This window comes from Odocoileus virginianus, chromosome 6, assembly GCF_023699985.2.
Source record: "Odocoileus virginianus isolate 20LAN1187 ecotype Illinois chromosome 6, Ovbor_1.2, whole genome shotgun sequence".
NCBI lineage: Eukaryota > Metazoa > Chordata > Mammalia > Artiodactyla > Cervidae > Odocoileus > Odocoileus virginianus.
This window is the reverse complement of record NC_069679.1, coordinates 47,685,674-47,708,957: the sequence shown is the minus strand read 5'-3', so window position 1 is coordinate 47,708,957 and position 23,284 is coordinate 47,685,674. Positions and strand designations below refer to the sequence as shown.

At 43.2% G+C, this 23,284-nt stretch overlaps 1 long non-coding RNA gene across 6 annotated transcripts in view; it reads left to right on the top strand.

The window, feature by feature from the left end:
• Positions 1-23,284, top strand: part of LOC110133545 (uncharacterized) — a 143,338-nt gene that overhangs the window by 20,691 nt on the left and 99,363 nt on the right. For 4 of the 6 annotated variants that reach the window (XR_011488286.1, XR_011488291.1, XR_011488289.1 and 1 more), the window contains 2 exons: positions 2,294-2,422; positions 6,903-6,959. This is a non-coding gene — a long non-coding RNA (uncharacterized lncRNA). Of the gene's footprint in view, positions 1-2,293; positions 2,423-6,902; positions 6,960-19,190; positions 19,515-23,284 lie in introns of those variants that run through there. The other 2 variants (XR_011488290.1, XR_011488288.1) reach the window with 2 other exon arrangements.

The following is a 23,284-nucleotide window of genomic DNA, read 5'->3' as shown; positions in this document are numbered from 1 at the left end:
CATCATGCTCTCCTCTCCTAGGGAGGATTGGATGGTGGGTCAGAGCAGCACTAACTCTCAGTTCCAGAAACCACATCTTTCCAAAATCTCCACAGTTACCTAAGGTGCCAACAGCCTCCCAGTTCCCCACGTTTGTCTTCAAATTCGTTCTGTGATTTTTTTTTTTTTTTCGGTCTTACTTCCACTTTGGTGTTCACAGTTCTATCAAATTCTAATGTTATTTCTTCCACAAATCTCTTGATTTTATTCTTTCATTTCCAAATCCACAGTCTCCCTCCTCCCAGCTCTTTACCTGTGTCTTGAATGCTGCAACAACACACTGCCTTGCGCAAATAAATCCCCCTGTACCCAAGCCAGAGCTCAGGCTCCCTCAACCATCACTCTTTTTCATCTGAGAGCTTGTGTCTTCACCATCCTGCTCTGCTCCCTATGCCCAGGACAGCCTTGACTATGTGTCAAAACAAAGAACTTGCCAGAGTAACAGCAATGATGGTTTGTCCCAGTGCACCCCCTTTCAGTCTCTTTCTGCTTCCTGCCTTAATTTCTCTGACTCTCTACTTGCTGATGTGCTGGCCCCTTTTCCTTCTTCCCCTGGCAGAAGGCCTGCCTCCTTCTGGCCAGCCGGGATGCCTTGCTCTGACAGCTGGAGGTTTTGACTCTCTGGCTTGGTCTTAGGCCCTTGTCCCTAGAATTGCCCTCATGGGAACTTTGGGCCAGCAATCCCTGGTGTTCCTGGAACCCACATCTTCTTGGCTTTGCTTCTGGACCACTAAGTATTGGGTAATTTCTGGCATGTCAGAGTGAAGACACCTGGATTTTTGTCATGAACTTGATGTGTGAGTTTAAATAAGTCAGGGGTGCCTGCCTCAGCCCTCTTCAGATGCCAGTTCTGAGGACCTTCAGCTTGCCATCTTGCATGCCTTGAACATATCCACCACTTCCCTGCTAATGCCCGAACCTGTCCTGACCAAGCCCCTTCCTCCCGCCACAAGATGAGGAGGGGGATAAAGCTTGTCTGTAACTCGGCACTCAGCATACCCTGGGTCTCTGCATATTCACTGACCTACAGTTTCTCCTTTGGCTCTGTCCCCCAGACCATGTAAACAGTGTGCTTGGGTCTTACCTCGGTGTAAGAGGTAAGAGGTAAATGGTTTGATGTTAAAACTCCAACTAAAACTCTTATTTTATCTACTTAAAAAAAAATCATTGTAATATACAGTGGAAGTATATGTAACCTTGTTCTGAATTTTCCAAGTCTCCTGTAAATGTGTTATCATAGTTTCATAATATAAAAAATTAAAAGAAAAAAAGATAAAGTATACCTTCCCACAGAAGCCCCTCCCCACTGCCTGGTCGTTCTAATAGCCCTTCTTGTGCACCATTGTCTCATTCTTGGGGTGTTGGGGTACTGTGTTCAGTATTCCAAGAGCTAGTGCGCTGAGATTTGTACTTCTGTTTTGTTTCCGATCCAAATTGATTATTTTTTTCAGTTTTCATCCAGATGTTTGATATCATGTAAACACAGCTTGAAAGTGTTCCTGAACTGCTTACAGATGTACACCAGTGAAATCCTTTCCAAATTATATATAATGATGCTCTATTTATATCTGTGCCATAGTCTCTGGCTTGAGTTTTAACTATAAGACTAAATTGGAAAAAAAGTGAAAAACTCACATATGTGGATGATTTGTCTACTTGATTAAAGACTCCAGATATTTGGACATATTCAGGAATTGACATTGCTTCCCACTGAATGCAGGCGTATCTGTAGCCATGGTATTCTGAACTGAATGTTTGTGCTCCCATTCATATGTGGAAGCCCGAAATGGCAATGTGAAGGTATTTGGAGATGAGTTCTTTGGGAGGTGACTAGGGTTAGATGAGGTTATGAAGGTGGGGCCCTTATAATGGGATTAGTGTCTTTATAGGAAGAGATAGAAGTGGACTCTCTCTGTCCATGAGCTCACACAAAGAAAGGGTCATATGAACACACAGTGAGAAGGTACTGTGCTGGGCTGTGCTTCGTTGCTCAGTCGTGATCCCATGGACTGTCCCCCGCCAGGCTGCTCTGTCCATGGGGGTTCTCCAGGCAAGAATACTGGACTGGGTTGCCATGCCCTCCTCCAGGGGATCTTCCCAACCGAGGGATCGAACCCAGGTCTCCCACACTGCAGGTGGATTCTTTACTATCTGAGCCACCAGGGAAGCCCAAGAATACTGGAGTGGGTAGCCTGTCCCTTCTCCAGGGGAACTTCCTGACCTAGGAATTGAACTGGGGTCTTCTGCATTGCAGAAGGATTCTTTACCAGCTGAGCTACCAGGGAAGTGAGAAGGTGGCCACCTGCAATTCAAGAGAAAACCTCTCATCAGAACCTGACCATGCTGGCACTTTGATCTCAGACTTCTAGCCTCCAGACTGTGAGTAAGTAGCATTTCTTTTGTTTAAGCACCCAGTCTATGGTATCTTGTTGTGGAGACTGAGCAGAATAATATACATGGGGACTAAGAATATGTTGCTTCATTCAGTGTATGTTCACTGTGTCTCTCGAACCTGCTGAATATAAGCCAAGACCTTCTTCCTTGATGTTTGACATCAGAAGGACACCCTGTAAGCCCTTTAGATCTACTTAATTCTCCTCGAGGCTTAGTTGCAGATACAGTATTTATGGGTGATTGCATAAAAGGTATTATAGCAGATTGTATTATCCAAAGATGTTACAGTCTGGCCAAATCTCTGGCCCATAAAATTGTAAGGAAAATAAAATGGTAGTTGTAAGTCACTAAATTTGGGGGTAATTTGTTATACATCTGTAGTAACTGTAAGAGATATACATTTCATTGATTCCTGTCAGTAAAATCCCACCCCTGAATCAAGCCCAACCAACAGAAAGCCTACCTTGGTTGGATTGTTTTTGAGTAGCCCTCAGGTGTGGTGCCCTGGTTTGTACCAACAGACAGGATCAGAGGCAGCTGCTCTGTGAAGATACTGTTGAGGTGGGATCGAGGTCACTTAGAGCTTAGTGCAGGAAAGGTTGTGTTTCTTGGGAGAAGTTGGTATCTTACAGACACTGTGAATCTTATTTTTGCTCACCTTTTCCTCTTTGCTTTAGCTTCTCGGAAGCTCAGGACTAATTCTGTGACCAACCTGTAACAATCTTATTTCTTTGTATCCTTCTGTATCTATTTTTGTAAGCCCCTTAAAAATACTTTTGGAACAAGTGTTTTGATGCAGTTGGGCCATAAATGAATTAATGCAAGAATGAATGTCCCTCAAATCACCTTAGAATTTGAGAGTGTTATTAGATTGAGCTAGTTCCAACATAAAGCTTTATTATGACTTTATTAGAAACCAAACATATCTTGTGTGCGTGCATGCTAAGTCACTTCAGTTGTCCGAGTCTTTGTGATCCCATGAATTGTAGCCCCCTAGGCTCCTCTGACCATGGAATTCTCCAGGCAAGAATACTGGCATGGGTTCCCATGCTCTCCTCCAGGAGATCTTCCTGGCCCAGGTACTGAACCTGTATCTCTCATGTCTCTTGAATTGGCTGGCAGGTGACTAGCACTACCTGGGAAGCCCACAAAATTGTAAGCAAAATAAAATGGTAAGATAAAACATATCTTACATTATCTAAAACAAAACTACAAGAAACTAAAAGGACCATCTAGACTGGAAGTTGAAAGAAATAATAATCCACTGCAAAGTAATATAACATCATTTAGTAAGTTAAACAATGAGGCATTTCAACAGGAAAAGTGTGTTTATTGAGCACCCATTAGCTTGCGGGCATTTTCTAGATCCTCTGTGTATAAATTGCATTTCAGTTCAGTTCAGTCACTCAGTTGTGTCTGACTCTTTGCGACCCCATGGAGTGTAGCACGCCAGGTTTCCCTGTCCATCACCAACTCCCAAAGCTTGCTCAAACTCATGTCCATTGAGTCGGTGATGCCATCCAACCATCTCATTCTCTGTCGTCCTCTTCTCCTGCCTTCAATCTTTCCCAGCATCACGGTCTTTTTCAATGAGTCAGTTCTTTGCATCAGGTGGCTGAAGTATTGGACCAAAGTAATGGATTAAATTGCATTTAGTCATGTTTCATCCAGATGGCCCCATGGACGTAAAGTTACCTTAGGTTCAAATGAAAAACTGATTGCTGCTGCTGCTGCTGCTAAGTTGCTTCAGTCACGTCCGACTCTGTGTGACCCTATAGATGGCAGCCCACCAGACTCCCCCGTCCCTGGGATTCTCCAGGCAAGAACACTGGAGTGGGAAAAAACTGATTAGAGAGGTTGAAAAGCTTGTCCTGGTCACACAGCTAAATGGGAGAGCTAAGGTTCGTACTCCGTGCCCTTTCCGGTTACGGTGGGAACTGATAACCACCCTGAGGTACACATAGGTTAGAGTACTTCTCCAGGCATAGGTCAAATCCTCTTCAAGTGCAGATGCATCTCTTTGGGAATGGGGTTTTGCTGCAACTAGTCCTGCTGGAGGAAGGAACCAGTGGCCTGGGGTGCAGCAAGAGGGGATGGATAGGAAGCAGAGACATGCCCCCAGGGGACAGCCTCTTACACAATCCTCACTTTGTGAGCTTTTCTTTTCCCCCTTCCATATTATCACCACCACTCCCCACCCTCCTCAGAAGAATATCATTGCTTCTTCAAAGAGACTCCTGAAAAACTCAGATGTTGGCCACCACTGTGGGTGAGGTTTCTGCTTGTTTCTGGGCACTGGCACATAGAGAGGCGTTTGCCTTTTCTCTTCACATCTGGATGGAAGGGGCTTCTCTGGTGGTTCAAAAGATAAAGAATCTGCCTGCAATGCAGGAGACCTGAGTTTGACTCCTGGGTCAGAAAGATCCCCTGGAGAAGGAAATAGCAACCTACTCCACTATTCTTTGGAGAAGGAAATGGCAATCCATTCTAGTATTCTTACCTGGAGAATTACATGGACAGAGAAGGCTGGCAGGCTACAGTTCATGGGATCGCAAAGAGTCAGACATGACTAAGCAAGTAACACACACCAGTATTCTTGCCTGAAGAATTCCATGGACAGAAGAACCTGGCGAGCTACAGTCCATGGGGTCACAAAGAGTTGGACATGATTGAGCGACTTAACACTTTGAATTTCGTGGACAGAAACTGGAAAAAGGTGTTCTTGGTACTGACATAATTCCTTCCAATGGATTCAGCCAGTAGATCAGGCAAGCATCATGACCATGGGCTTCTAGGCAGTGCCTGGACATTCTTGCATTTCATGTCAAGAAGGGTTCGGTAATGATCCCCTGCTGGCTGCGTCCTCTGCCAGGCAGTGATTTTAAGCACCAGAGAGAAGAAACCCAGACCTGTGGGCAAGAACTCTATCCAAGCCCTGACTGCATGCTGTCATTTATCTGGATGATGCTCCTGGAACTATGACCTAAATTCTCAAATCTCTCTAATGGCTTGCCTGCATAAATGGACTTTTAGCTGCTATTAGAGTTAGCCTTCTAAGTAGTCATGAGGTGATTTAAGGGGTGTGGTTTGGGTAAGCCAAACAGCTCCACACCTTCTCTCCTGCTGGGCATGTGCCTGAAGTCCCACCATCAGGGATTCAGATCACAGAACCAAGAGGAAGCTTTTAGTGTACAAGAGCCTCTTAACAAAAACATCCCTAGATGGATATTTGGAGCAGATCCAGGGGAGTCCCAGGCTGAACTGCTGCCTTCTCTACGCTCAGCCCCTTCTCCCTGTTCCAGCAGCTAGTACCTTCATTAGGCCATATGTACTCAGTCCTGGTTGGTTCTGGAGCCAATTCAGTATGTTAGTTAGTGTCTTTCACCTACCAGCAGATGGGGTTTGGCAGTTGACTCACTCACTCACTCATTCACACAGTTTTTGTTGAGCAGCTCCATGCTCAGGTGCTAGACATTTGGCTGGACTCTGAGGATACTGGCAGGAACATAGTCCTGGCCATCATGGGGTGTACATTATGCCGGAGGAGGCAGACAGGTTCACTAATAAATATGCCATGGGTCAGATGGTGATGAGCACTGTGAAGAAAATAAGGGGCTGGATGTGCGATATTTCACATGCAAAGTTCTCTTGGATGAAGTGACAGCGGGACAGAAGCTGTGTGCAGTGAGCCAACAAGTGAGCCAGCGACATGGGGAAGGGCGTCCTAGGCAGAGGGGCACAGTGTGTGCTGGAGGACCCCCCAGGGGCCTGGGGGAGCTGGGAGAGGCATGGGGAGGGAGTCAACGAGGAGGACAGAGTGGGAGGCGGGCAGGAGTGGTCACTCCACATTCCCAGTCTGAGTGCCTGGAAAGCTTGAAGCAAACCCTGGTAGACAGCACCGGCCAAGACATGGCGTCTCTCCCAGAGAGCCAGGGACCTGCATCCCAAGCCGCAGCTTATCTGAGCGACACCCTGGAAACTGCCTGCCAATTCCCCTGGAGCTGTAACCCTACCCGTCGCTCTGCATCAGCAAGGACCATCCCTCTGCTGGCTCCTGTAGCCTCCCCTGCCCCCCACTGTGGCCCCTGTAACCTTCCCTTGGTCATCCCCATCCCCCACCCCTGACATCAGGGTGGGAGCAGGCACCTTGCAGGTTGGTTCTCCTTAGCTCTAGCTCAGCCACTTACTGGCTTCCGTGCTACCCACTGTGTGCCAGGCCAGTCCTCCCACCACATTCCTGGGGCTGGCTTGTTTGCACAGAATCACTGCTCAGAGCTATAAGATGCTTTGTGGACAAACACCTTCCACCTTGTGATTTTGTCCAGGGCTCACCCTGGGCAAGCCCTTTCCTGCCCTTGGGAAATCTATTTAGTACTTGGTGTGTGCTAGGCACTGTGCTTTACATGTGTCAAGATTGTCAAGATTTTTGAGTAAGATAGATATTACTAAATTTTATCCCTATTTTACAGGTGAGAAAATGGAGGCTCAGGAAGACTAAAGCGTTTGCTGAAGATCATACACAGCTGGTGAGTGAAATTTCGGTTGAAACCAAATCTGTCTTTCCCCAGAGCCCCTCCCATAAAAATGAAAAGAGTTGAATGTATTCAGAAAGAGGTTTTGAACTGAGAATTGTAACAGGGACAGCCCTGCAGCTCCAGCATGGAGGAACTGATCTGTGCATCTTGCCTGGGTTGTTCACCCAGCAGGAATGAAGATCCTGGAAATTGTCCTGCCATTCCTCACCAGTGATAGCTCTGCTACGCCAGCATCCCAAACCATGCTGCTCCTCTGGCCCAGAGCTCCCTGATTGCAAGTGAAAAATGCCTGCATTTATAGTACTTCCCCTGATGCATAAATGTTCTTTTTTCTGGCCCGCATGCCTGGCCTCTTACATCAAACGTTCGCCCTCTGGGTACCGTGGATTGGGAACACAAAGCTAATTATGGCTCAGTCTCTGCTGTCGTGGGCACCCCAAAGAGACGCTCTTTTGAGATGGCTGCTTCCTGCCCCTGTTTTTCTGAGGAGAAGCCCGTGCTGCTGCCTTTCCCCACAATTCCCCTCAGGTCTGCAAGTTCTTAATGAGCACCTATTACCTGTGAGATTTGGTCTTGGGCCTGCTTAGTGAGAAATGAGACCTTTTTGGTCTTAAGGAATCAATTAGCAAGATTAGGGGGTACATGGAAGACAATAACCCATAAAACTCTATTAGCAGGCAGAGCAGAGCCTTTTTCTTGCTTAACTACGTGCCTAAAAACAAAACCAAAATGAAAGAATGTTATTTTAACAAGATGAGCCTGAAATGAAAATGGACATGATATAAAAATTTTTTTGTAGAACATTCAAACTGAAAATTATGTTTTGGTAAACTTTTCTTTTTGAAAACTTCCACATTTACCTCAATTTTTGGAGGAATATTTAGGAGATTATGAAGTTTCCATGCAGTTGTGTAGGTCTGTTTTTGTTCAATCTCCAGATGTAAACCTCATTGGGAAAGTCAACCCTCATTTTTAGAAATAATGGCAAAAGCATATAATTGTATGCAATTTCCCTTGGTTCATTTAGAGACATCTCAGTATAATTTGTTTTCTATTGCTGTTTCATTGGTGGTCTCCCCTCTTCCTCAGGGATTGCCAATGAGGTTCCTGCAGGCTGTCCTCAGGGGTACTTTGGGGAGATGATTTCTTTAGGTGGCACCTTGGGGCACAGGAAGGCACCAAAATCCTCCCTGCCACCATGTGTGTCCCCAGTAACCTGCCACAGTGCCCCAGATTTCACCAGGAAGGCTTTATTCCCTTTGGTGATGTGTGTGAACTTGTTTTGAGGGAATGATGATAATGCACTAGAGCTGTTTCTGCAAATGAACTCTTGTACCAGAGGCCTAGATATACGGAAGTCAGATGTGAATTAGGGGGCTCCCTCTTCTTGCATTCTAGACACCCCTATGCAACCCCTCCGCCCAGCCACTGTCCTCTCCACAGCCTGATGAAGCCTTGGGATGTAACAGCCTTGAAGTTCCCTCAGTAAACTGTTTTCTGGCTTCTTCGTCCTGTTTTCTCTCACATCTACCCTGATGTGGAGCTCAGCCACATTAGTTTCCATGGGGCACCCATCATGGCACGCATTTTGCGAGGTTTGCCGATGCCCCTGAAGATTTTGAGGACATCAAAAGAGAGTTCAGTTTTCTGTCAGGCTCACCTCTTTGTCATTTGTCTTCTCTCACACGCTGATTCTCCTGGGGCTCCAGGAGGGTATCAGCCTAGGGATTTTTTGCTGCAGATAATGTAAATAGTCACCTAGATTGAGGGCTTCCTTTGCTGACAGAATGTGGCAGTTCCAATGTCCTGAAAGGTCAACCTGTCCAAAGTTTGTACCCTAAATATCTGGTACAAGTTTGCCACATAGTAAGTGTCCAGTAAATATGAGCTGAGTGAATGAATGAACGGAATGCCAAAGGGAAGTTTGCATATGAAAATAGAACTCATGGAGATTTCTTTTGAAATGGAGACAACAGGCAGGGGTGGGAGGCTGTGCCTGGTGGTTAACCCGAGGTTGCTATGAGACGCTGTTAGAAGATTAGAAATAATGTGTGTAAACCACAGGGCACAGCACCTGGGACTCAAGCTTTCACCGAAAAACACTTTCCATCCCCTCTAGTCCCCTTGTATCCATTCCCACAAACTGCAGTCTTCGGCAAAGGAATGAACTAGAGGCAACAAGCAGAGTTTGGAGAAGCAGGTTTCTGTGCCTAGGAAGAAAAGCTTTCTAACAGAATATTCTGGAAATGGAATTGGATCCTGGTGACATCCCCTTCCTACAATCATATGATGTTGAAACAGGAGGGCCATACACCAGAGATGTGGGTAGGGGGTGGGCCAGATGTCTTTTATGTTTCTCTCCCTCCCCAAGAAGCTCTGATTCTTTTTGTGTGTGTGTGTGTGTGTGATAAAGATTTATTAAAGTATGAAAGAGAGAGAGACAGCTTCTGACACAGACGTCAGAAGCGGGCGGAAGGAGGGCCCCCTGCTGCTGCTGCCGCTGCTGCTGAGTCTCGTCAGTCGTGGCCGACTCTGTGTGACCCCATAGACGGCAGCCCACCAGGCTCCCCGTCTCTGGGAGTCTCCAGGCAAGAACACTGGAGTGGGTTGCCATTTCCTTCTCCAATGCATGAAAGTGAAAAGTGAAAGTGAAGCCACTCAGTCGTGTCCGACTCTTAGCGACCCCATGGACTGCAGCCCAGCAGGCTCCTCCATCCATGGGATTTTCCAGGCAAGAGTGCTGGAGTGGGTTGCTATTGCCTTCTCCGAAGAAGCTCTGATTCTATTATGGCATTAAAAAAATTCTTTTGTTGCTTTGACTTAAAATAGGTGTGGGGATGCTGCAAATTCAAATATAAGAGAAATCTTAGGAAAATTATGTTACTAGGAAACCAAAAGGGTTTGGCATTCTTTCAAGAGAATTTCTGTTCTGCCACCCTATATTGTTCCTGAGGTCTTGCCAAGCCAAATTCTTTCTCTGTGGCTAGTCTTCTTTGGGCTGATTCTCTCCCACAATAAGCCTTGGCCACTGAGCACCAAAAGCCACTTGTTGGCTACAGCCTTCCCTGCTTTTAGGTATTAAGGCAGAAAGCAGAGTTTTCAAACATACTTCTTGTGCCAAGCATGGATGTGGATTTATTCTGGACATTTTGGGCTCTGTCAGTGAAAGTATAAGATGTCTAGATCAGGGTTTCCCAACCTTGACACTATGACATTTTAGGCCAGGTAGTTCTTTGTTGTCGGGGGTTGCCCTGTGCATTATATGATGTTTTAGCAGCATTCTTGCCCTCTACCAACTAGATTCTAGTAGCATCTCCCTAGCTGTGACAGTCTCAAATTTCCCCAGATATTTTCAAATGTCCCCTGTCCAGAATTTCTCCAGATATTGTCATTTGTCCCCTGTCAAAGTCACCTGTGGTTGAGAACCACTAGTCTAGGTAAAGACCGGAAGGAAGTCAGTCATCTCCATGTTCTGTTGGGCTAGGTAACTAACACATTGAACCTGAAATCCAGTTTTTCTGACCTCATAACCTGGGCTTAGGAGGCAGGACCTCAGTGTGATTAAGATCCAGAAACTGAAAGAACTGGATTCACATCCTGACCCTCTTACTTCCAAGTTATTAACCTCTGTCAGCTTTAGTTTCTTCATCTGTGAAAAAGGGCAATAATAGTATTTACCCTACTCTGTGGGCAAGAGGATTAAATGAGGTAATGTTTACAAAATACTTATCATCACTTTACTTGATACTTAATAAGGCTGCGATCCATGTGGGTTATTATTATGACAAAAACTTCCAAGGCTGAAAAAGATCATCTCTTTTCTTTTGCACGTATCTTAAAAGTCTGCATGCATTCTGCATTAGACAGCAAAGGCTAAGTGCTATAACAAACAACCCTGAAGTTTAAGTGGCTAAACACAATAAAAATGCACCCAGTAGTCCATCACTGGTGTTTCTGGTAGGGCTGCCCCATTCCGGGCAGGTCTAAGCAGTGACACAGGGATACATGTTCCTTCTGTCTTATGGCCTCTCTACCAGAATCCTTCTTGAGCATGAATGTTCTGTGGAAAAAAACAACAAAAACACAGACTTCTGGGAAATAATGCACTTATAACTTCTTTCTTGGAGATTCAGTTTTTGTTAGTGTATGAAGGACTGTGATGAATTCTACAGTGAAGAAACCCATTAAACTTTGTTTAACTCAGTGTTTCTCAATAAGCCCAACTTGTTTGAGAACTGGACTCCCCCTTGTTTATTTTGCTGTATCAGCTATTAACAACACAAGGAACAAACATTCTGTGGAACGACCTGTAGGAAATCTGAATTTTGGTTTTGAGCAGAGAAATGACATCATCAGGCTTGTGTTCCAGAAAGGAAATTCCGGTCTCTGCTGGAAGGTTAGTTTGTAAAGGTGAGTGACTCAGGAAAGAGGGTTTTGTCCCAATCCAGGCAATGACAAGGACCTGAACCAGGGCAGTGGCAGTGGGGTGGGACTAGAGATTTAACATGTGTCTTAATCTGATGGAGCTGCCATAACAAAATACCACAGACTGGATAGCTTAAACAACAGACCTTGATTTCTCACAGTTCTGGAGGCTGGGAAGTCCAAGATCAAGATTCTGGCAGGTTTCGTTCTGGGGGCCTCTCTTTCTGGCTTGCAGAGGCTACCTTCTGGTTGTGTCCTCACATGGTGGAGAGAGAGCACTCTGGAGTCCCTTATTCTTCTTCTGAGGGCACTAATCCCATCATGGGAGTTCGACCTTCATGACCTCATCTAATTCTAATCATCTTCTGAAGGTCCACCTTCTAACACCATCACTGTCGTCACTGTGGAGGTTAGGGCTTCAGTGCATAAATTTTGGGGGGAACCAACATTCAGGTTATAACAAGACATTTCAACAGTAGAATCACTTGGCCTTGGCAGGTAAGTGATGGTGGAAATGAAAATATCTTCATTATCTATCCCATGTGACAGGACACTAAGAGCTGAAACAGAGAACTCAGAGGCTTGGAGGGAAGATGATGTGTCTCTGATGTAGGTAAGGCCATCCACGGGAAAGGTGTCAGAAAGCAGAGCAGAAGGCTCAGGGCAGAGTCTTAGAGAACACCAATCAGGGAAGGGTTAGAAATGAGCTGTCTGAGAGGAGAGAGAAGGGTTGGGTCTGCAGTCTGTCACAGAAACCATGGAAAAGGTTGTTTCAGGAAGGCCAGTGCACTATCATTTGTAAAATGGACAACTAGTGGGAAGCCACTGTATAACACAGGGAGCCCAGACTGGTGCTCTGGGTGACCTAGAGGGGTGGGGTTGGGAGGGGGGGAGGGAGGCTCAGGCGGGAGGATACGTATATAATTATATATAAATTATGCCTGATCTGTGTTGTTGTACAGCAGAAACCAACACAACATTGTAAAGCAGTTACCCTCCAATAAAAGAAAAAATAGGAGGCCAGGGCAGGTATTAAATGCTGCAGAGGAGTTTTCTAGGGAAGGGGGTGAAAAGCCACCTTGGAATTTCATCTGCATTAAAAAGCACAGTGTCACAGGACGGGGAAATGGAAACTGACCTCAGGGTTTAAAGAGGCAATACAGCTATCAAGGGTAGACACTTCTCTGGGGTGTTTGGCTCAACAGAAGGGAGTGGGGGAAGGGTCTTAGGGGAGAGGATTCTGTTGGGAAGGAAGCCAAGAGTAAGAGGGAGACAGAAGACACCAGAGAAGAGGGGCCTGGGAGAGGGGAAAGAAAACCCCTTCCTCTGAATGGAGGGCAGCAGGCAACATGGAGAGCAGAGCAGAGAAACTGTGAGGTTAAGGCAGGAAAATGGCGAGAGTTTCCTTTTTCTTAAGAGATTGGACAGGAAGAGCATCTGTTAGGAGACAGAAGAGGCAGAGAGGTGCTTCTGAGGAGATGCCACCAAGCTCCCAAGACTTGTTTTATAATCAAATTTTTTTCCAAAGTGGAAACATCTTTATTGTTTGTGTTGGTCATGACTAGTAATATTAATAAAAATTCTCATTATTCACAAATATAGACAGATGACAGTGAAAACTGAAATTCACCTATGATCTCACGTCCCAGAAATAACCTCCGTTAGGAATGCCTCTTCTCAGATTCCTCTCTCTATGCCTCTGTCTCTCTTTCTCTCCATCTCCATTTCTCTCTCGTGTGGTTTTATTGCAAAAATGGGATCATGCCTACTGCTTTGCACCCTGCTTTAAAAATCCAATTCTGGGCATCTTTTCATGTCTGTTCATATGATTCCTACCTTTTCATCATTTTAATGGCTGCATAGCTTTCTATTTTGTGGATATATCATAAAGATTTCTGTTCCTTAAATTACACAATTTAAAAAGTTTCAGAAGCCACATGGGGTTACACATACTCAGGACTAGAAACACATAAAAAGTTCTGAAGACAGAAAACAGCCACAGGCTCCAGTGTCATCTTGGAAAATAATTCTGTTGTCTATAATTGTTCCTACTATGATTCCTTTAGGAGATGTTTGTTCTCATTTTTATAGTTAAATATAGTTTTTGTATCATTATTCTCAGAACAATCACTCCTTATAACATGTTATATTTGATTTTAGAATGAAAACATGCTATCTCCTTATGTGAGACATCAGCCTTACTTATGTGGCATTCCTACCAAAAGGGCATAATCTGAATCTAATAATGATGAAAAGTCAGACAAACCCAATTGCTGCTGCTGCTGCTAAGTTGCTCCAGTTGGGTCTGATTCTGTGCGACCCCACAGACGGCAGCCCACCAGGCAGCCCACCTGGGATTCTCCAGGCAAGAACACTGGAGTGGGTTGCCATTTCCTTCTCCAATGCATGAAAGTGAAAAGTGAAAGTGAAGTCGCTCAGTCGTGTCTGACTCTTCTAGACCCCATGGACTGCAGCCTACCAGGCTCCTCTGTCCGTGGGATTTTCCAGGCAAGAGTACTGGAGTGGCTTGCCATTGCCTTCTCCGAAACCCAATTGAGGGCATTCTATAAAATAACTAGCTAGTCTTGCAACTTTTCTGTTAATTTGAAATGATGTCTAAAAAATAAATTTGAATGAAAATACAAGCATAACTCTTTCATTGTTATTATTGCTAAAAGACCTAGATATGCAGTTTGAAATGTTTACTTGGAAATGGTTGACTCATGACTCAGTAACCTTCAGAAAAATCACAAAAATTTAGCTTTTTTTTTTTCCGGTGTTGCTGAGCACCAACTATCTTTTGTTCTCAATTCTGGTGACACACAGTTGATCAGTTTACCACTCTCCCACACTTACTCTCCTCTTATTGAATACGGCTATCCATCCACTGAATTCCCAAACATCAAAAAACTGTATGTATCCAATTTACCTGAGCATGGTGTGTATCTGTAGCGTTTCAATGTCAGATTAATAATTGTAGACATTTCCCTAAAACTCCACATTTCATCATCATCCCATCCTACTGTGATGGTATAAAATATATGTAGACTTGAATATTTCCTTCCCTCCTCTTGATTTGAAGAAGGCAGTCTTTTGCCTCGATTTTTGCTCCATGTGTTACATCCTAACTCTTTCCCTCTCTACTCCCAAGTTTGGAAGAGTTTCCATTTGTCAAAAGTGTTCCAAGACTTCCGATACAGAAAGATTGGAGCAGAGAAGTTGGATGGAAAAGGGATGCACTTAGCCAGCAAACTGAACTCTGGAGTAGTGTGTTTGGAGGAAGAAAGGAACAAAAAGGCATTCAAGAAATGTTGCTGGGAGTTATGAATGGGAGAGACAGAAGTAAAAGACTGGAATTCTTTTTGTTGTTAACTTTTTTATTGTAACTCCATCTAGAGACTGGACACATAGATCTGAAGTTTGTAAGGGTTTTGTTATTCCTAACCTTTCAGTAGCTCCCTGTTGCCTGTAAGATAACTTTTAAACTTTTTCATCTTGTCATTAGAGCCCCCTACTCTGTCCCTGATCTGGCCATTTGCCCTTTTACATTCCTTATGGGACCCTCCTCTCCAACTTAACTGACTGCCTCAATGTCCCCCAACTATGCTGTGTGGCGTGCATACTCTGCCTTTTCTCGTCTTTCTCCAGATACTTTGGAATCTGGCTTACCAGTCTCTCTTTTTGAAAACTGGCTCCTCTGGAAGCCCTTGGCTGAGCGAGTATCTCACTTCTCTGTATCCCTATGGCACTCCTTGGCTCATCTTGCTCTTTAGTTTTCATTGTGCCATCTCTTCTTGTTAGTTACCTTTTCCTGTGTCTGACTGGCCTCCTATGGCACATATAAACCCCCTCCCCCTGACCCCCATATCTACCTTAGTGACTGATACTGTAGGCTGTAAACTATAGGCTATGACACTAAGGGCTTCATAAGGTGGTGCTAGTGGTAAAGAACCCACCTGCCAATGCAGGAGACATAAAAGATGTGGGTTTGATCCCTGGGTCAGGAAGATCCCCTGGAGGAGGGCATGGCAACCCACTCCAGTATTCTTGCCTGGAGATCCCATGGACAGAGGAGCCTGGTGGGCTAGTGTCTGTGGGGTTGCAAAGAGTCAAGCACGACTGAGCAACTAACACTTCTACTTTCACTTTTCACCTCCCACAGCCTGACTTTGGCAGCCAGAGGCTCTCTGAACTCTAGTTCTCCCTGTCCAGAGAGCTGGATGCTATTATACTTACATTGCAGCCCCTTCCATCCTTTGATTTACTTAAAAAATATTTAACAGATACTCAAAAGCACTTTCCACTCCCCTCACCCATGGTTGTGCCATTGGCTAGGGCTTTGATGATTTTGTATTTGCAGATTTCACCTTTAAGAACGTTATCATCAACCAAAGATGCCACAAAAAAAGAAAACTACAGGCCAATATCACTGATGAACATAGATGCAAAAATCCTTAACAAAATTCTAGCAAACAGAATCCAACAACATATTAAAAAAATCATACACCATGACCAAGTGGGCTTTATCTCAGGAATGCAAGGATTCTTTAATATCCGCAAATCAATCAATGTGATACACCACATTAACAAATTGAAAGATAAAAACCATATGATTATATCAATAGATGCAAAAAAAGCCTTTGACAAAATTCAACATCCATTTATGATTAAAACTCTCCAGAAAGCAGGAATAGAAGGAACCTACCTCAACATAATAAAAGCTATATATGACAAACCCACAGCAAGCATCACCCTCAATGGTGAAAAATTGAAAGTGTTTCCCCTGAAATCAGGAACAAGACAAGGGTGCCCACTCTCACCACTACTATTCAACATAGTTTTGGAAGTGTTGGCCACAGCAATCAGGGCAGAAAAAGAAATAAAAGGAATCCAGATAGGAAAAGAAGAAGTGAAACTCTCTGTTTGCAGATGACATGATCCTCTACATAGAAAACCCTAAAGACTCTACCAGAAAATTACTAGAGCTAATCAACGAATACAGTAAAGTTGCAGGATATAAAATTAACACACAGAAATCTCTTGCATTCCTATACACTAACAATGAGAAAACAGAAAGAGAAATTAAGGAAACAATACCATTCACCATTGCAACAAAAAGAATAAAATACTTAGGAGTATATCTACCTAAAGAAACAAAAGACCTATACATAGAAAACTATAAAACACTGATGAAAGAAATCAAAGAGGACACAAACAGATGGAGAAATATACCGTGTTCATGGATTGGAAGAATCAATATTGTCAAAATGACTATACTCCCCCCCAAAGCAATCTATAGATTCAGTGCAATCCCTATCAAGCTACCAATGGTGTTTTTCACAGAACTAGAACAAATAATTTCACAATTTGTATGGAAATACAAAAAACCTCGAATAGCCAAAGCACTCTTGAGAAAGAAGAATGGAACTGGAGGAATCAACCTGCCTGACTTCAGACTGTACTACAAAGCCACAGTCATCAAGACAGTATGGTACTGGCACAAAGACAGAAATATAGATCAATGGAACAGAATAGAAAGCCCAGAGATAAATCCATGAACCTATGGACACCTTATCTTTGACAAAGGAGGCAAGAATATACAATGGAAAAATGACAACCTCTTTAACAAGTGGAGCTGGGAAAACTGGTCAACCACTTGGAAAAGAATGAAACTAGAACACTTTCTAACACCATACACAAAAATAAACTCAAAATGGATTAAAGATCTAAATGTAAGACCAGAAACTATAAAACTCCTAGAGGAGAACATAGGCAAAACACTCTCCGACATAAATCACAGCAGGATCCTCTATGACCCACATCCCAGAATTTTAGAAACAAAAGCAAAAATAAATGCACCATTAAACTTAAAAGCTTAAAAACTTAAACACCACAAATGCACCTAATTAAACTTAAAAGCTTTTGCACAACAAAAGAAACTATAAGCAAGGTGAAAAGACAGCCCTCAGATTGGAAGAAAATAATAGCAAATGAAGCAACAGACAAAGGATTAATCTCAAAAATATACAAGCAACTCCTCCAGCTCAACTCCAGAAAAATAAATGACCCAATCAAAAAATGGGCCAAAGAACTAAACAGACATTTCTCCAAGGAAGACATACAGATGGCACAAAAACACATGAAAAGATGCTCAACATCACTCATTATCAGAGAAATGCAAATCAAAACCACAATAAGGTACCATTACACGCCAGTCAGGATGGCTGCTATCCAAAATTCTACAAGCAATAAATGCTGGAGAGGGTGTGGAGAAAAGGGAACCCTCTTACACTGTTGGTGGGAATGCAAATTATTACAGCCACTATGGAAAACAGTGTGGAGATTTCTTAAAAAGCTGGAAATAGAACTGCCATATGACCCAGCAATCCCACTTCTGGGCATACACACCAAGGAAACCAGATCTGAAAGAGACATGTGCACCCCAATGTTCATCACAGCACTGTTTATAATAGCCAGGACATGGAAGCAACCTAGATGCCCATCAGCAGACGAATGGATGAGGAAGCTGTGGTACATATACACCATGGAATAGTACTCAGCCATTAAAAAGAATTCATTTGAATTAGTTCTAATGAGATGGATGAAACTGGAGCCCATTATACAGAGCGAAGTAAGCCAGAAAGATAAAGACCATTACAGTATACTAACACATATATATGGAATTTAGAAAGATGGTAATGATAACCCTATATGCAAAACAGAAAAAGAGACTCAGATGTATAGAACTGACTTGTGGACTCTGGGAGAAGACGAGGGTGGGATATTTCAAGAGAACAGCATCGAAACATGTATATTATCTAGGGTGAAACAGATCACTAGCCCAGGCTGGGTGCATGAGACAGGTGCTCGGGCCTGGTGCACTGGGAAGACCCAGAGGGATCAGGTGGAGAGGGAGGTGGGAGGGGGGACCGGGATGGGGAATACATGTAAATCCATGGCTAATTCATTTCAAAGGATGACAAAAACCACTGCAATGATGTAAGGTAATTAGCCTCCAACTAATAAAAATAAATGGGGAAAAAAAAAAGAACGTTATCATCTTCTCTCCCCCAATACTGGGTGTGCTAACCCCAGACAATGGGGATGCAAACACATGATCTGTCTTGTAAGGCAAAGTCTCCTTGAGATCTGCTCTAGTCATAGCATGTTCAGTCCTTTTTCATAGCAATTTTTCTTTATTAAGACATTTCAGATGTATTATAATCCCTATACTTAAAGACCATATTTTATAGCAACTTTTAATACTTTTAAATAAATCAATATGCCATAAGATTGTTTTATTATAAATTCTTCCTTTTCATGCAGGCATCAAAAGCTATTCCTGGCTGTTTTATTCTCTAGGCCATTTTAAGGTCTTCCTGGCTACTTATTTTTCTGCATCAGAAAACTTCAAGTGTTTGAGTATCTTCTGCTACCTTCCACGTTAGTCAAAGCAGGGACGTTACTCTGCCCTCCCATATCATCCCTCCCGTTACTGCCCACGCACCTCCTCTTTTATTAAGTGAAAGATAGTTTCGTAAGGTTGTGCCTGTGTTGAAAGTATTACCCCTTCAAATCAGTCCCCAGCAAGGGTCCTCCTGCCCCAGGTGTGACTTACGCCATTAGAATGAGATGGAGTTTGACTCAGAAGCATAGGAAAGCTTTATTCTTCAAACAATGAAGGACGTGAGTGCCTGCTCTAGAGTACTCGCTCTCCTGAAAAGTCCTCGGCAACGGGCCAAAAGCAGGGCTGTTGTACAGAGGTCTTGTCAGCGGGGAGGGGGCAGAGTTCTTCCTGGTCGGGTGCAGCTGTGCGGCTCACAGGTGCTCCAGCTTGAAGGGGCGGGGCCAGCGTCTCTGCACACGGCGCTCCACTGCCATCTTCTGCACACGGCCCACCGAGCTGACGTGCCAGGTGCAGCGTCTCTGCACACGGCACAGTGCTGCTGCCATCTTGAATTGCAGAGTTGTCCGCAGTGTCCCTGCACAGGCTCCAAAGCTGAGGTGTCGGCATAGCCATGCCACGCGAGGAACTCCTGTCTGAAGTTCCCGGTGCTGTACCTCCATACTCGGTACCCCAGGAGCAAGAGAAACCAGACTAAACACAAAGGACCAAAAAAGGTTAGACTTTATCTTTTCCAGATTTTATTTCCTGGGAATTGTTAATGGGCTTTGCTGGTACCAAATATATAACATGATCACTCAACTAGGATCTTTCCAATCCTGAGACACTTTCTCAGTTTGAATTTAGTTTCCTCCCTCCCTTTCTAATTTTTTGTGACACCCTTTAGTTCCAACAGAGCTTACTAGCTCTGTGACTAGATCACTTACTACCTCAGGTACTACCTCACTTACTAACTCTGTGACTGAGTCTCTGGCCTCCTTTTCCTCATCTGTAGGATGAAAAATACTACCTTCTTTTATACAAAGAGTCAAAATGCCCTAGCATTATTGGCATATAGGAGGAGTTTAAGAGATGTGAAGTCCTTTCAACCCTCTTTCTGCCTAAACAATATCTTAAAACAGTGGGCCTCAAACTTGCATGTATAAGAAACACCTGGGGTATTTGGAAAAAAACAAATTCTAATACCCTGTCCCCAGAGTCTGACTTACTAGATCTAGATGGGGCCTTTTAATAACCAGTGATTCTAACACAGGTGGTTGACAGACCACCCTCTGAGAGATCTTACATTAGAATCAGGATTGTATGAAGGTAGAGCTGGAAGGGCCTCTAGATTACCTCATTCAACACTCACTCTCCATTTGGCTGACAGAGAAACTGAGTTTAGGTGACTCATGCAAGGTCACGTAGGGAGGCAGCGACTGAGCTAAAGTGGGAGCTGATGTTCCCTGACTCACAGGGTGAGTGGCTATGCCAGGCGGCCACCTCCTCTTTATTAGGAAACAGAGCCTTTCCTGGCTCCAGTTGAGGTTTCCCTGAGCAACTCCTTGGCAATGAATTAAGGGCTCAGACTTCTTAGTCAAAAGGTCTTCTAGAAACTGTTTTCTATAAGGAATACTCTTGTATAGCAGTGTAACAACCTTTCCATTGCCTTGTTAAGAGCATCTGCAGATTAGGAAAAATTTATTCAGTTATTTCTTTGATTATAGTGTGTATCTTGCTGCCCTGTTAAATTTTCTTCTGGCATTCTCCTTAGTTGAAGGCTGTAATGCTTTTGAATGAAAAACACTCCTTTAACTCTTTCATTGTAAGGTAAAACACAAATAGAAAAAAGACCTACACCAAAAAACAATAGGTTAGTGGATTGTTATAAGGTTAACATCCTTCAAACCACCACTCAGGTGAAGGCACAGAATTCTGCCTTCTACCCCAGAAGTCCTTCCATGTACTCTGTCTCAATGACAAACTCCACCATCCATCCCAAAGTAACTACAGTCATGGCTTTTATGGTAATCATTTCCTTGCATATCTTCACAGTTGGCTTACCTACTTTGTGCATCTCTAGACAAAAAAGTTTGACTTTGCTCTTTAGAAAACACTGACCTGTCTCTCAGATCTCCTAAACTTCTCATTCCTCTCTATTCCTTTCTCCTTCTTACAGTTTATCTTTTGAAAAACCTGGTCTATCTGACCTATCGTGTTTCTTACAGGTTTGGATTTGCTAATTACCAGAGGTTTGATCAAACTCGTAACATTGTTTTAACTGGATTATTAGTGTTAAGCTTTCTTTCATCAGGAGGCATGTAATGTCTGCTTTTCACTCTTTTTCTCTTATATTAGCAATTATTGATGCTCAGTGCTTTGATCCATTAATTCATTGGAGGTTGCAAGATAGTAATATTCTATTATTTTGTTTTCATTTATTTATTGGAATAATTTTATAAGAAGAGACCACTCCTCATCTACTGTTCTTCTGTTGGCTACATGTTCATCTGGGTGAAAGGTACACTTCCTTGTGTTCCTTACAGTTTGGTATGACCATATGACTACAGCTTCCCTTGTAGCTCAGTTGGTAAAGAATCTGCCTGCAATGCAGGAGACCTGGGTTTGATTCCTGGGTTGGGAAGATCCCCTTTTAGACTTAGCAACTAAAACACACACACACACACACACACACACACACACACACATATGACTACATTCTGGCCAATGAGCTATAAATGGAAGAATCCTATGCAACTTCTAGAAAGTATCCCTCTCCTCTTTTTAAAACGTTTATTGCAGTTTAGTTGATTTACAATGTTGTGTTCCGGGTGGACGGCAAAGTGATACAGTTATACATATAAATATATTCATTCTTTTTCAGATTCTTTTCCCAGATAGGTTGTTGCAAAAAATTGAGTAGTTCCCTGTGCTATACAGTAGTCCTTCTCTGTTATCTATTTTATGTATGGTAGTGTATGTATATTAATCCCAGGCTCCTAATTTACCTCTCCCCCAAACATTTCTTCTTTGATAACCATAAGTTTGTTTTTGAAACCTATGTGTCTATTTCTGTTTTGTGTAAATTCATTTATATAATTTTAAACGATTAGATTCCACATATAAATGATAACATATTTATCTTTGTCTTACTTCATTCAATATGATAATCTCTAGGTCCATCCATGTTGCTATAGATGACACTATTTTGTTCCTTTTTATGGCTGAGTTATAGTCTATTTATATATGTACCATATCTTCTTTATCCATTCCTCTGTTGATGGACATTTAGATTGCCTCTGTCTTTGGCTATTGTAAATAGTGCTGCAGTGAACGTTGGGGTGCATGTATCTTTTCAAAATACGTTGTTTTTTTTTTTTTTCTCCCAGATATATGCCCAGGAGTGAGATAGCTGGGTCATATGGTAGCTCTATTTTAAGTTTTTTAAGAAACCTCTATACTGTTTTCCCTAGTGGCTGTACCAATGTACATTTCCACCAACAGTGTAAAAGTATTCCCTTTCCTCCACATCTACAGAATTTACTGTTTGTAGGCTTTCTGATGATGGCCATTCTGAGTGGTGTGAGCTGCTAATGATACCTCATTGTAATTTTGATTTGCATTTCTCTGATAATTAGTGATGTTGAGCCCCTTTTCATGTGCTTTTTGGCCATCTGTGCCAGGATAGTTCAGTATTCTTGCTTTGAGAACCTCATGAACAGTATGAAAAGGCAAAAAGATAGGACACTGAAAGATGAACTCCCCAGGTCAGTAGGTGCTCAATATGCTACTGAAGATCAGTGGAGAAATAACTCCGGAAAGAATGAAGAGACGGAGCCAAAGCAAAAACACCACCCAGTTGTGGATGTGACTGGTGACAGAAGCGAAGCCCAATGCTGTGAAGAGCAATATTGCATAGGAACCTGGAATGTTAGGTCCATGAATCAAGGTAAATTGGAAGTGGTCAAACAGGAGATGGCAACAGTGAACATCAACATTTTAGGAAGCAGCAAACTAAAATGGACTGGAATGGGTGAATTTAACTCAGATGATCATTGTGTCTACTACTGTGGGCAAGAATCCCTTAGAAGAAATGGAGTAGCCATCATAGTCAACAAAAGAGTCCAAAATGCAGTACTTGGATGCAGTCTCAAAAATGACAGAATGATCTCTGTTCATTTCCAAGGCAAGCCATTCAATATCATGGTAATCCAAGTCTATGCCCTGACCAGTAACACTGAAGAAGCTGAAGTTGAATGGTTCTATTAAGATCTACAAGATCTTCTAGAACTAACACCCCCAAAAAATGTCTCTTTCATTATAGGGGACTGGAATGCAAAAGTAGGAAGTCAGGAAACATCTGGAGTAACAGGCAAATTTGGCCTTGGGGTACAGAATGAAGCAGGGCAAAGGGTAATAGAGTTTTGCCAAGAGAACGCACTGGTCACAGCAAACACCCTCTTCCAACAACACAAGAGAAGACTCTACACATGGACATCACCAGATG